The sequence below is a fragment of the Cucurbita pepo genome, chromosome 17 (assembly GCF_057944985.1).
Source record: "Cucurbita pepo subsp. pepo isolate OVF chromosome 17, ASM5794498v1, whole genome shotgun sequence".
Lineage (NCBI taxonomy): Eukaryota > Viridiplantae > Streptophyta > Magnoliopsida > Cucurbitales > Cucurbitaceae > Cucurbita > Cucurbita pepo.
This window is the reverse complement of record NC_141814.1, coordinates 114,541-125,741: the sequence shown is the minus strand read 5'-3', so window position 1 is coordinate 125,741 and position 11,201 is coordinate 114,541.

Sequence of the window (11,201 nt, the reverse complement as noted above, 5' to 3'; positions counted from 1 at the left end):
TTAGTGGATATGGTATGATACTAAAACGAGAAAACAACTTTTCAGATCGAGTTAACGACCCTGTCCCAATGGGCAAAAAAGTTCCTATGTTAACACCTATGGATTTTGAGTGAAAAATGGCCCGGAAGCGAAAGTGAAAAAAATTCGTATTTTAACCATTTATATGTGTAAGACTCTTAAACTTGAGCATTTCCTTACAGATTCGTTGAAAAACATCGAGAGAAACAAAGGTTTTTCACATAGTGATTCGGGTGCCTCCACGAGGGTCTTTTCGTAAGGGTTGAGGTTGTGAAGTCTTTTCGACACGAGTAAATGTTTTTTTTCTTCCATATTTTATGCTTAGGACAATCTTTAGTGGATATGGTATGATACTAAAACGAGAAAAAAACTTTTCAGATCGAGTTAACGACCCTGTCCCAATGGGCAAAAAAGTTCCTATGTGTCACCTATGGATTTTGAGTGAAAAATGGCCCGGAAGCGAAAGTGAAAAAAATTCGTATTTTAACCATTTATATGTGTAAGACTCTTAAACTTGAGCATTTCCTTACAGATTCGTCGAAAAACATCGAGAGAAACAAAGGTTTTTCGCATAGTCATTCGGGTGCCTCCACGAGGGTCTTTTCGTAAGGGTTGAGGTTGTGAAGTCTTTTCGACACGAGTAAATGTTTTTTTTCTTCCATATTTTAAGCTTAGGACAATCTTTAGTGGATATGGTACGATACTAAAACGAGAAAACAACTTCTCAGATCGAGTTAACGACCCTGTCCCAATGGGCAAAAAAGTTCCTATGTTAACACCTATGGATTTTGAGTGAAAAATGGCCCGGAAGCGAAAGTGAAAAAAATTCGTATTTTAACCATCTATATGTGTAAGACTCTTAAACTTGAGCGTTTCCTTACAGATTCGTCGAAAAACATCGAGAGAAACAAAGGTTTTTCACATAGTCATTCGGGTGCCTCCACGAGGGTCTTTTCGTAAGGGTTGAGGTTGTGAAGTCTTTTCGACACGAGTAAATGTTTTTTTTCTTCCATATTTTAAGCTTAGGACAATCTTTAGTGGATATGGTACGATACTAAAACGAGAAAACAACTTCTCAGATCAAGTTAACGACCCTGTCCCAATGGGCAAAAAAGTTCCTATGTTAACACCTATGGATTTTGAGTGAAAAATGGCCCGGAAGCGAAAGTGAAAAAAATTCGTATTTTAACCATCTATATGTGTAAGACTCTTAAACTTGAGCGTTTCCTTACAGATTCGTCGAAAAACATCGAGAGAATCAAAGGTTTTTCACATAGTCATTCGGGTGCCTCCACGAGGGTCTTTTCGTAAGGGTTGAGGTTGTGAAGTCTTTTCGACACGAGTAAATGTTTTTTTTCTTCCATATTTTAAGCTTAGGACAATCTTTAGTGGATATGGTACGATACTAAAACGAGAAAACAACTTCTCAGATCGAGTTAACGACCCTGTCCCAATGGGCAAAAAAGTTCCTATGTTAACACCTATGGATTTTGAGTGAAAAATGGCCCGGAAGCGAAAGTGAAAAAAATTCGTATTTTAACCATTTATATGTGTAAGACTCTTAAACTTGAGCGTTTTCTTACAGATTCGTCGAAAAACATCGAGAGAAACAAAGGTTTTTCACATAGTCATTCGGGTGCCTCCACGAGGGTCTTTTCGTAAGTGTTGAGGTTGTGAAGTCTTTTTGACACGAGTAAATGTTTTTTTTCTTCCATATTTTACGCTTAGGACAATCTTTAGTGGATATGGTATGATACTAAAACGAGAAAAAAACTTTTCAGATCGAGTTAACGACCCTGTCCCAATGGGCAAAAAAGTTCCTATGTTAACACCTATGGATTTTGAGTGAAAAATGGCCCGGAAGCGAAAGTGAAAAAAATTCATATTTTAACCATTTATATGTGTAAGACTCTTAAACTTGAGCGTTTCCTTACAGATTCGTCGAAAAACATCGAGAGAAACAAAGGTTTTTCACATAGTCATTCGGGTGCCTCCACGAGGGTCTTTTCGTAAGGGTTGAGGTTGTGAAGTCTTTTCGACACGAGTAAATGTATTTTTTCTTCCATATTTTACGCTTAGGACTATCTTTAGTGGATATGGTATGATACTAAAACGAGAAAACAACTTTTCAGATCGAGTTAACGACCCTGTCCCAATGGGCAAAAAAGTTCCTATGTTAACACCTATGGATTTTGAGTGAAAAATGGCCCGGAAGCGAAAGTGAAAAAAATTCGTATTTTAACCATTTATATGTGTAAGACTCTTAAACTTGAGCATTTCCTTACAGATTCGTTGAAAAACATCGAGAGAAACAAAGGTTTTTCACATAGTGATTCGGGTGCCTCCACGAGGGTCTTTTCGTAAGGGTTGAGGTTGTGAAGTCTTTTCGACACGAGTAAATGTTTTTTTTCTTCCATATTTTATGCTTAGGACAATCTTTAGTGGATATGGTATGATACTAAAACGAGAAAAAAACTTTTCAGATCGAGTTAACGACCCTGTCCCAATGGGCAAAAAAGTTCCTATGTGTCACCTATGGATTTTGAGTGAAAAATGGCCCGGAAGCGAAAGTGAAAAAAATTCGTATTTTAACCATTTATATGTGTAAGACTCTTAAACTTGAGCATTTCCTTACAGATTCGTCGAAAAACATCGAGAGAAACAAAGGTTTTTCGCATAGTCATTCGGGTGCCTCCACGAGGGTCTTTTCGTAAGGGTTGAGGTTGTGAAGTCTTTTCGACACGAGTAAATGTTTTTTTTCTTCCATATTTTAAGCTTAGGACAATCTTTAGTGGATATGGTACGATACTAAAACGAGAAAACAACTTCTCAGATCGAGTTAACGACCCTGTCCCAATGGGCAAAAAAGTTCCTATGTTAACACCTATGGATTTTGAGTGAAAAATGGCCCGGAAGCGAAAGTGAAAAAAATTCGTATTTTAACCATCTATATGTGTAAGACTCTTAAACTTGAGCGTTTCCTTACAGATTCGTCGAAAAACATCGAGAGAAACAAAGGTTTTTCACATAGTCATTCGGGTGCCTCCACGAGGGTCTTTTCGTAAGGGTTGAGGTTGTGAAGTCTTTTCGACACGAGTAAATGTTTTTTTTCTTCCATATTTTAAGCTTAGGACAATCTTTAGTGGATATGGTACGATACTAAAACGAGAAAACAACTTCTCAGATCAAGTTAACGACCCTGTCCCAATGGGCAAAAAAGTTCCTATGTTAACACCTATGGATTTTGAGTGAAAAATGGCCCGGAAGCGAAAGTGAAAAAAATTCGTATTTTAACCATCTATATGTGTAAGACTCTTAAACTTGAGCGTTTCCTTACAGATTCGTCGAAAAACATCGAGAGAAACAAAGGTTTTTCACATAGTCATTCGGGTGCCTCCACGAGGGTCTTTTCGTAAGGGTTGAGGTTGTGAAGTCTTTTCGACACGAGTAAATGTTTTTTTTCTTCCATATTTTAAGCTTAGGACAATCTTTAGTGGATATGGTACGATACTAAAACGAGAAAACAACTTCTCAGATCGAGTTAACGACCCTGTCCCAATGGGCAAAAAAGTTCCTATGTTAACACCTATGGATTTTGAGTGAAAAATGGCCCGGAAGCGAAAGTGAAAAAAATTCGTATTTTAACCATCTATATGTGTAAGACTCTTAAACTTGAGCGTTTCCTTACAGATTCGTCGAAAAACATCGACAGAAACAAAGGTTTTTCACATAGTGATTCGGGTGCCTCCACGAGGGTCTTTTCGTAAGGGTTGAGGTTGTGAAGTCTTTTCGACACGAGTAAATGTTTTTTTTCTCCCATATTTTACGCTTAGGACAATCTTTAGTGGATATGGTATGATACTAAAACGAGAAAAAAACTTTTCAGATCGAGTTAACGACCCTGTCCCAATGGGCAAAAAAGTTCCTATGTTAACACCTATGGATTTTGAGTGAAAAATGGCCCGGAAGCGAAAGTGAAAAAAATTCATATTTTAACCATTTATATGTGTAAGACTCTTAAACTTGAGCGTTTCCTTACAGATTCGTCGAAAAACATCGAGAGAAACAAAGGTTTTTCACATAGTCATTCGGGTGCCTCCACGAGGGTCTTTTCGTAAGGGTTGAGGTTGTGAAGTCTTTTCGACACGAGTAAATGTATTTTTTCTTCCATATTTTACGCTTAGGACTATCTTTAGTGGATATGGTATGATACTAAAACGAGAAAACAACTTTTCAGATCGAGTTAACGACCCTGTCCCAATGGGCAAAAAAGTTCCTATGTTAACACCTATGGATTTTGAGTGAAAAATGGCCCGGAAGCGAAAGTGAAAAAAATTCGTATTTTAACCATTTATATGTGTAAGACTCTTAAACTTGAGCATTTCCTTACAGATTCGTTGAAAAACATCGAGAGAAACAAAGGTTTTTCACATAGTGATTCGGGTGCCTCCACGAGGGTCTTTTCGTAAGGGTTGAGGTTGTGAAGTCTTTTCGACACGAGTAAATGTTTTTTTTCTTCCATATTTTATGCTTAGGACAATCTTTAGTGGATATGGTATGATACTAAAACGAGAAAAAAACTTTTCAGATCGAGTTAACGACCCTGTCCCAATGGGCAAAAAAGTTCCTATGTGTCACCTATGGATTTTGAGTGAAAAATGGCCCGGAAGCGAAAGTGAAAAAAATTCTTATTTTAACCATTTATATGTGTAAGACTCTTAAACTTGAGCATATCCTTACAGATTCGTCGAAAAACATCGAGAGAAACAAAGGTTTTTCACATAGTCATTCGGGTGCCTCCACGAGGGTCTTTTCGTAAGGGTTGAGGTTGTGAAGTCTTTTCGACAAGAGTAAATGTATTTTTTCTTCTTTATTTTAAGCTTAGGACAATCTTTAGTGGATATGGTATCATACTAAAACAAGAAAACAACTTTTCAGATCGAGTTAACGACCCTGTCCCAATGGGCAAAAAAGTTCCTATGTTAACACCTATGGATTTTGAGTGAAAAATGGCCCGGAAGCGAAAGTGAAAAAAATTCATATTTTAACCATTTATATGTGTAAGACTCTTAAACTTGAGCGTTTCCTTACAGATTCGTCGAAAAACATCGACAGAAACAAAGGTTTTTCACATAGTCATTCGGGTGCCTCCACGAGGGTCTTTTCGTAAGGGTTGAGGTTGTGAAGTCTTTTCGACACGAGTAAATGTTTTTTTTCTTCCATATTTTACGCTTAGGACAATCTTTAGTGGATATGGTATGATACTAAAACGAGAAAACAACTTTTCAGATCGAGTTAACGACCCTGTCCCAATGGGCAAAAAAGTTCCTATGTTAACACCTATGGATTTTGAGTGAAAAATGGCCCGGAAGCGAAAGTGAAAAAAATTCATATTTTAACCATTTATATGTGTAAGACTCTTAAACTTGAGCGTTTCCTTACAGATTCGTCGAAAAACATCGAGAGATACAAAGGTTTTTCACATAGTCATTCGGGTGCCTCCACGAGGGTCTTTTCGTAAGGGTTGAGGTTGTGAAGTCTTTTCAACACGAGTAAATGTATTTTTTCTTCCATATTTTACGCTTAGGACTATCTTTAGTGGATATGGTATGATACTAAAACGAGAAAACAACTTTTCAGATCGAGTTAACGACCCTGTCCCAATGGGCAAAAAAGTTCCTATGTTAACACCTATGGATTTTGAGTGAAAAATGGCCCGGAAGCGAAAGTGAAAAAAATTCGTATTTTAACCATTTATATGTGTAAGACTCTTAAACTTGAGCATTTCCTTACAGATTCGTCGAAAAACATCGAGAGAAACAAAGGTTTTTCACATAGTGATTCGGGTGCCTCCACGAGGGTCTTTTCGTAAGGGTTGAGGATGTGAAGTCTTTTCGACACGAGTAAATGTTTTTTTTCTTCCATATTTTAAGCTTAGGACAATCTTTAGTGGATATGGTACGATACTAAAACGAGAAAACAACTTTTCAGATCGAGTTAACGACCCTGTCCCAATGGGCAAAAAAGTTCCTATGTGTCACCTATGGATTTTGAGTGAAAAATGGCCCGGAAGCGAAAGTGAAAAAAATTCGTATTTTAACCATTTATATGTGTAAGACTCTTAAACTTGAGCATTTCCTTACAGATTCGTCGAAAAACATCGAGAGAAACAAAGGTTTTTCGCATAGTCATTCGGGTGCCTCCACGAGGGTCTTTTCGTAAGGGTTGAGGTTGTGAAGTCTTTTCGACACGAGTAAATGTTTTTTTTCTTCCATATTTTAAGCTTAGGACAATCTTTAGTGGATATGGTACGATACTAAAACGAGAAAACAACTTCTCAGATCGAGTTAACGACCCTGTCCCAATGGGCAAAAAAGTTCCTATGTTAACACCTATGGATTTTGAGTGAAAAATGGCCCGGAAGCGAAAGTGAAAAAAATTCGTATTTTAACCATCTATATGTGTAAGACTCTTAAACTTGAGCGTTTCCTTACAGATTCGTCGAAAAACATCGAGAGAAACAAAGGTTTTTCACATAGTCATTCGGGTGCCTCCACGAGGGTCTTTTCGTAAGGGTTGAGGTTGTGAAGTCTTTTCGACACGAGTAAATGTTTTTTTTCTTCCATATTTTAAGCTTAGGACAATCTTTAGTGGATATGGTACGATACTAAAACGAGAAAACAACTTCTCAGATCGAGTTAACGACCCTGTCCCAATGGGCAAAAAAGTTCCTATGTTAACACCTATGGATTTTGAGTGAAAAATGGCCCGGAAGCGAAAGTGAAAAAAATTCGTATTTTAACCATCTATATGTGTAAGACTCTTAAACTTGAGCGTTTCCTTACAGATTCGTCGAAAAACATCGACAGAAACAAAGGTTTTTCACATAGTGATTCGGGTGCCTCCACGAGGGTCTTTTCGTAAGGGTTGAGGTTGTGAAGTCTTTTCGACACGAGTAAATGTTTTTTTTCTCCCATATTTTACGCTTAGGACAATCTTTAGTGGATATGGTATGATACTAAAATGAGAAAAAAACTTTTCAGATCGAGTTAACGACCCTGTCCCAATGGGCAAAAAAGTTCCTATGTTAACACCTATGGATTTTGAGTGAAAAATGGCCCGGAAGCGAAAGTGAAAAAAATTCATATTTTAACCATTTATATGTGTAAGACTCTTAAACTTGAGCGTTTCCTTACAGATTCGTCGAAAAACATCGAGAGAAACAAAGGTTTTTCACATAGTCATTCGGGTGCCTCCACGAGGGTCTTTTCGTAAGGGTTGAGGTTGTGAAGTCTTTTCGACACGAGTAAATGTATTTTTTCTTCCATATTTTACGCTTAGGACTATCTTTAGTGGATATGGTATGATACTAAAACGGGAAAACAACTTTTCAGATCGAGTTAACGACCCTGTCCCAATGGGCAAAAAAGTTCCTATGTTAACACCTATGGATTTTGAGTGAAAAATGGCCCGGAAGCGAAAGTGAAAAAAATTCGTATTTTAACCATTTATATGTGTAAGACTCTTAAACTTGAGCATTTCCTTACAGATTCGTTGAAAAACATCGAGAGAAACAAAGGTTTTTCACATAGTGATTCGGGTGCCTCCACGAGGGTCTTTTTGTAAGGGTTGAGGTTGTGAAGTCTTTTCGACACGAGTAAATGTTTTTTTTCTTCCATATTTTAAGCTTAGGACAATCTTTAGTGGATATGGTACGATACTAAAACGAGAAAACAACTTCTCAGATCGAGTTAACGACCCTGTCCCAATGGGCAAAAAAGTTCCTATGTTAACACCTATGGATTTTGAGTGAAAAATGGCCCGGAAGCGAAAGTGAAAAAAATTCGTATTTTAACCATTTATATGTGTAAGACTCTTAAACTTGAGCATTTCCTTACAGATTCGTCGAAAAACATCGAGAGAAACAAAGGTTTTTCGCATAGTCATTCGGGTGCCTCCACGAGGGTCTTTTCGTAAGGGTTGAGGTTGTGAAGTCTTTTCGACACGAGTAAATGTTTTTTTTCTTCCATATTTTAAGCTTAGGACAATCTTTAGTGGATATGGTACGATACTAAAACGAGAAAACAACTTCTCAGATCGAGTTAACGACCCTGTCCCAATGGGCAAAAAAGTTCCTATGTTAACACCTATGGATTTTGAGTGAAAAATGGCCCGGAAGCGAAAGTGAAAAAAATTCGTATTTTAACCATCTATATGTGTAAGACTCTTAAACTTGAGCGTTTCCTTACAGATTCGTCGAAAAACATCGAGAGAAACAAAGGTTTTTCACATAGTCATTCGGGTGCCTCCACGAGGGTCTTTTCGTAAGGGTTGAGGTTGTGAAGTCTTTTCGACACGAGTAAATGTTTTTTTTCTTCCATATTTTAAGCTTAGGACAATCTTTAGTGGATATGGTACGATACTAAAACGAGAAAACAACTTCTCAGATCGAGTTAACGACCCTGTCCCAATGGGCAAAAAAGTTCCTATGTTAACACCTATGGATTTTGAGTGAAAAATGGCCCGGAAGCGAAAGTGAAAAAAATTCGTATTTTAACCATCTATATGTGTAAGACTCTTAAACTTGAGCGTTTCCTTACAGATTCGTCGAAAAACATCGACAGAAACAAAGGTTTTTCACATAGTGATTCGGGTGCCTCCACGAGGGTCTTTTCGTAAGGGTTGAGGTTGTGAAGTCTTTTCGACACGAGTAAATGTTTTTTTTCTCCCATATTTTACGCTTAGGACAATCTTTAGTGGATATGGTATGATACTAAAATGAGAAAAAAACTTTTCAGATCGAGTTAACGACCCTGTCCCAATGGGCAAAAAAGTTCCTATGTTAACACCTATGGATTTTGAGTGAAAAATGGCCCGGAAGCGAAAGTGAAAAAAATTCATATTTTAACCATTTATATGTGTAAGACTCTTAAACTTGAGCGTTTCCTTACAGATTCGTCGAAAAACATCGAGAGAAACAAAGGTTTTTCACATAGTCATTCGGGTGCCTCCACGAGGGTCTTTTCGTAAGGGTTGAGGTTGTGAAGTCTTTTCGACACGAGTAAATGTATTTTTTCTTCCATATTTTACGCTTAGGACTATCTTTAGTGGATATGGTATGATACTAAAACGAGAAAACAACTTTTCAGATCGAGTTAACGACCCTGTCCCAATGGGCAAAAAAGTTCCTATGTTAACACCTATGGATTTTGAGTGAAAAATGGCCCGGAAGCGAAAGTGAAAAAAATTCGTATTTTAACCATTTATATGTGTAAGACTCTTAAACTTGAGCATTTCCTTACAGATTCGTTGAAAAACATCGAGAGAAACAAAGGTTTTTCACATAGTGATTCGGGTGCCTCCACGAGGGTCTTTTTGTAAGGGTTGAGGTTGTGAAGTCTTTTCGACACGAGTAAATGTTTTTTTTCTTCCATATTTTATGCTTAGGACAATCTTTAGTGGATATGGTATGATACTAAAACGAGAAAAAAACTTTTCAGATCGAGTTAACGACCCTGTCCCAATGGGCAAAAAAGTTCCTATGTGTCACCTATGGATTTTGAGTGAAAAATGGCCCGGAAGCGAAAGTGAAAAAAATTCGTATTTTAACCATTTATATGTGTAAGACTCTTAAACTTGAGCATATCCTTACAGATTCGTCGAAAAACATCGAGAGAAACAAAGGTTTTTCACATAGTCATTCGGGTGCCTCCACGAGGGTCTTTTCGTAAGGGTTGAGGTTGTGAAGTCTTTTCGACAAGAGTAAATGTATTTTTTCTTCTTTATTTTAAGCTTAGGACAATCTTTAGTGGATATGGTATCATACTAAAACAAGAAAACAACTTTTCAGATCGAGTTAACGACCCTGTCTCAATGTGCAAAAAAGTTCCTATGTTAACACCTATGGATTTTGAGTGAAAAATGGCCCGGAAGCGAAAGTGAAAAAAATTCATATTTTAACCATTTATATGTGTAAGACTCTTAAACTTGAGCGTTTCCTTACAGATTCGTCGAAAAACATCGACAGAAACAAAGGTTTTTCACATAGTCATTCGGGTGCCTCCACGAGGGTCTTTTCGTAAGGGTTGAGGTTGTGAAGTCTTTTCGACACGAGTAAATGTTTTTTTTCTTCCATATTTTACGCTTAGGACAATCTTTAGTGGATATGGTATGATACTAAAACGAGAAAACAACTTTTCAGATCGAGTTAACGACCCTGTCCCAATGGGCAAAAAAGTTCCTATGTTAACACCTATGGATTTTGAGTGAAAAATGGCCCGGAAGCGAAAGTGAAAAAAATTCGTATTTTAACCATCTATATGTGTAAGACTCTTAAACTTGAGCGTTTCCTTACAGATTCGTCGAAAAACATCGACAGAAACAAAGGTTTTTCACATAGTCATTCGGGTGCCTCCACGAGGGTCTTTTCGTAAGGGTTGAGGTTGTGAAGTCTTTTCGACACGAGTAAATGTTTTTTTTCTTCCATATTTTAAGCTTAGGACAATCTTTAGTGGATATGGTATGATACTAAAACGAGAAAAAAACTTTTCAGATCGAGTTAACGACCCTGTCCCAATGGGCAAAAAAGTTCCTATGTGTCACCTATGGATTTTGAGTGAAAAATGGCCCGGAAGCGAAAGTGAAAAAAATTCGTATTTTAACCATTTATATGTGTAAGACTCTTAAACTTGAGCATTTCCTTACAGATTCGTCGAAAAACATCGAGAGAAACAAAGGTTTTTCGCATAGTCATTCGGGTGCCTCCACGAGGGTCTTTTCGTAAGGGTTGAGGTTGTGAAGTCTTTTCGACACGAGTAAATGTTTTTTTTCTTCCATATTTTAAGCTTAGGACAATCTTTAGTGGATATGGTACGATACTAAAACGAGAAAACAACTTTTCAGATCGAGTTAACGACCCTGTCCCAATGGGCAAAAAAGTTCCTATGTTAACACCTATGGATTTTGAGTGAAAAATGGCCCGGAAGCGAAAGTGAAAAAAATTCGTATTTTAACCATCTATATGTGTAAGACTCTTAAACTTGAGCGTTTCCTTACAGATTCGTCGAAAAACATCGAGAGAAACAAAGGTTTTTCACATAGTCATTCGGGTGCCTCCAAGAGGGTCTTTTCGTAAGGGTTGAGGTTGTGAAGTCTTTTCGACACGAGTAAATGTTTTTTTTCTT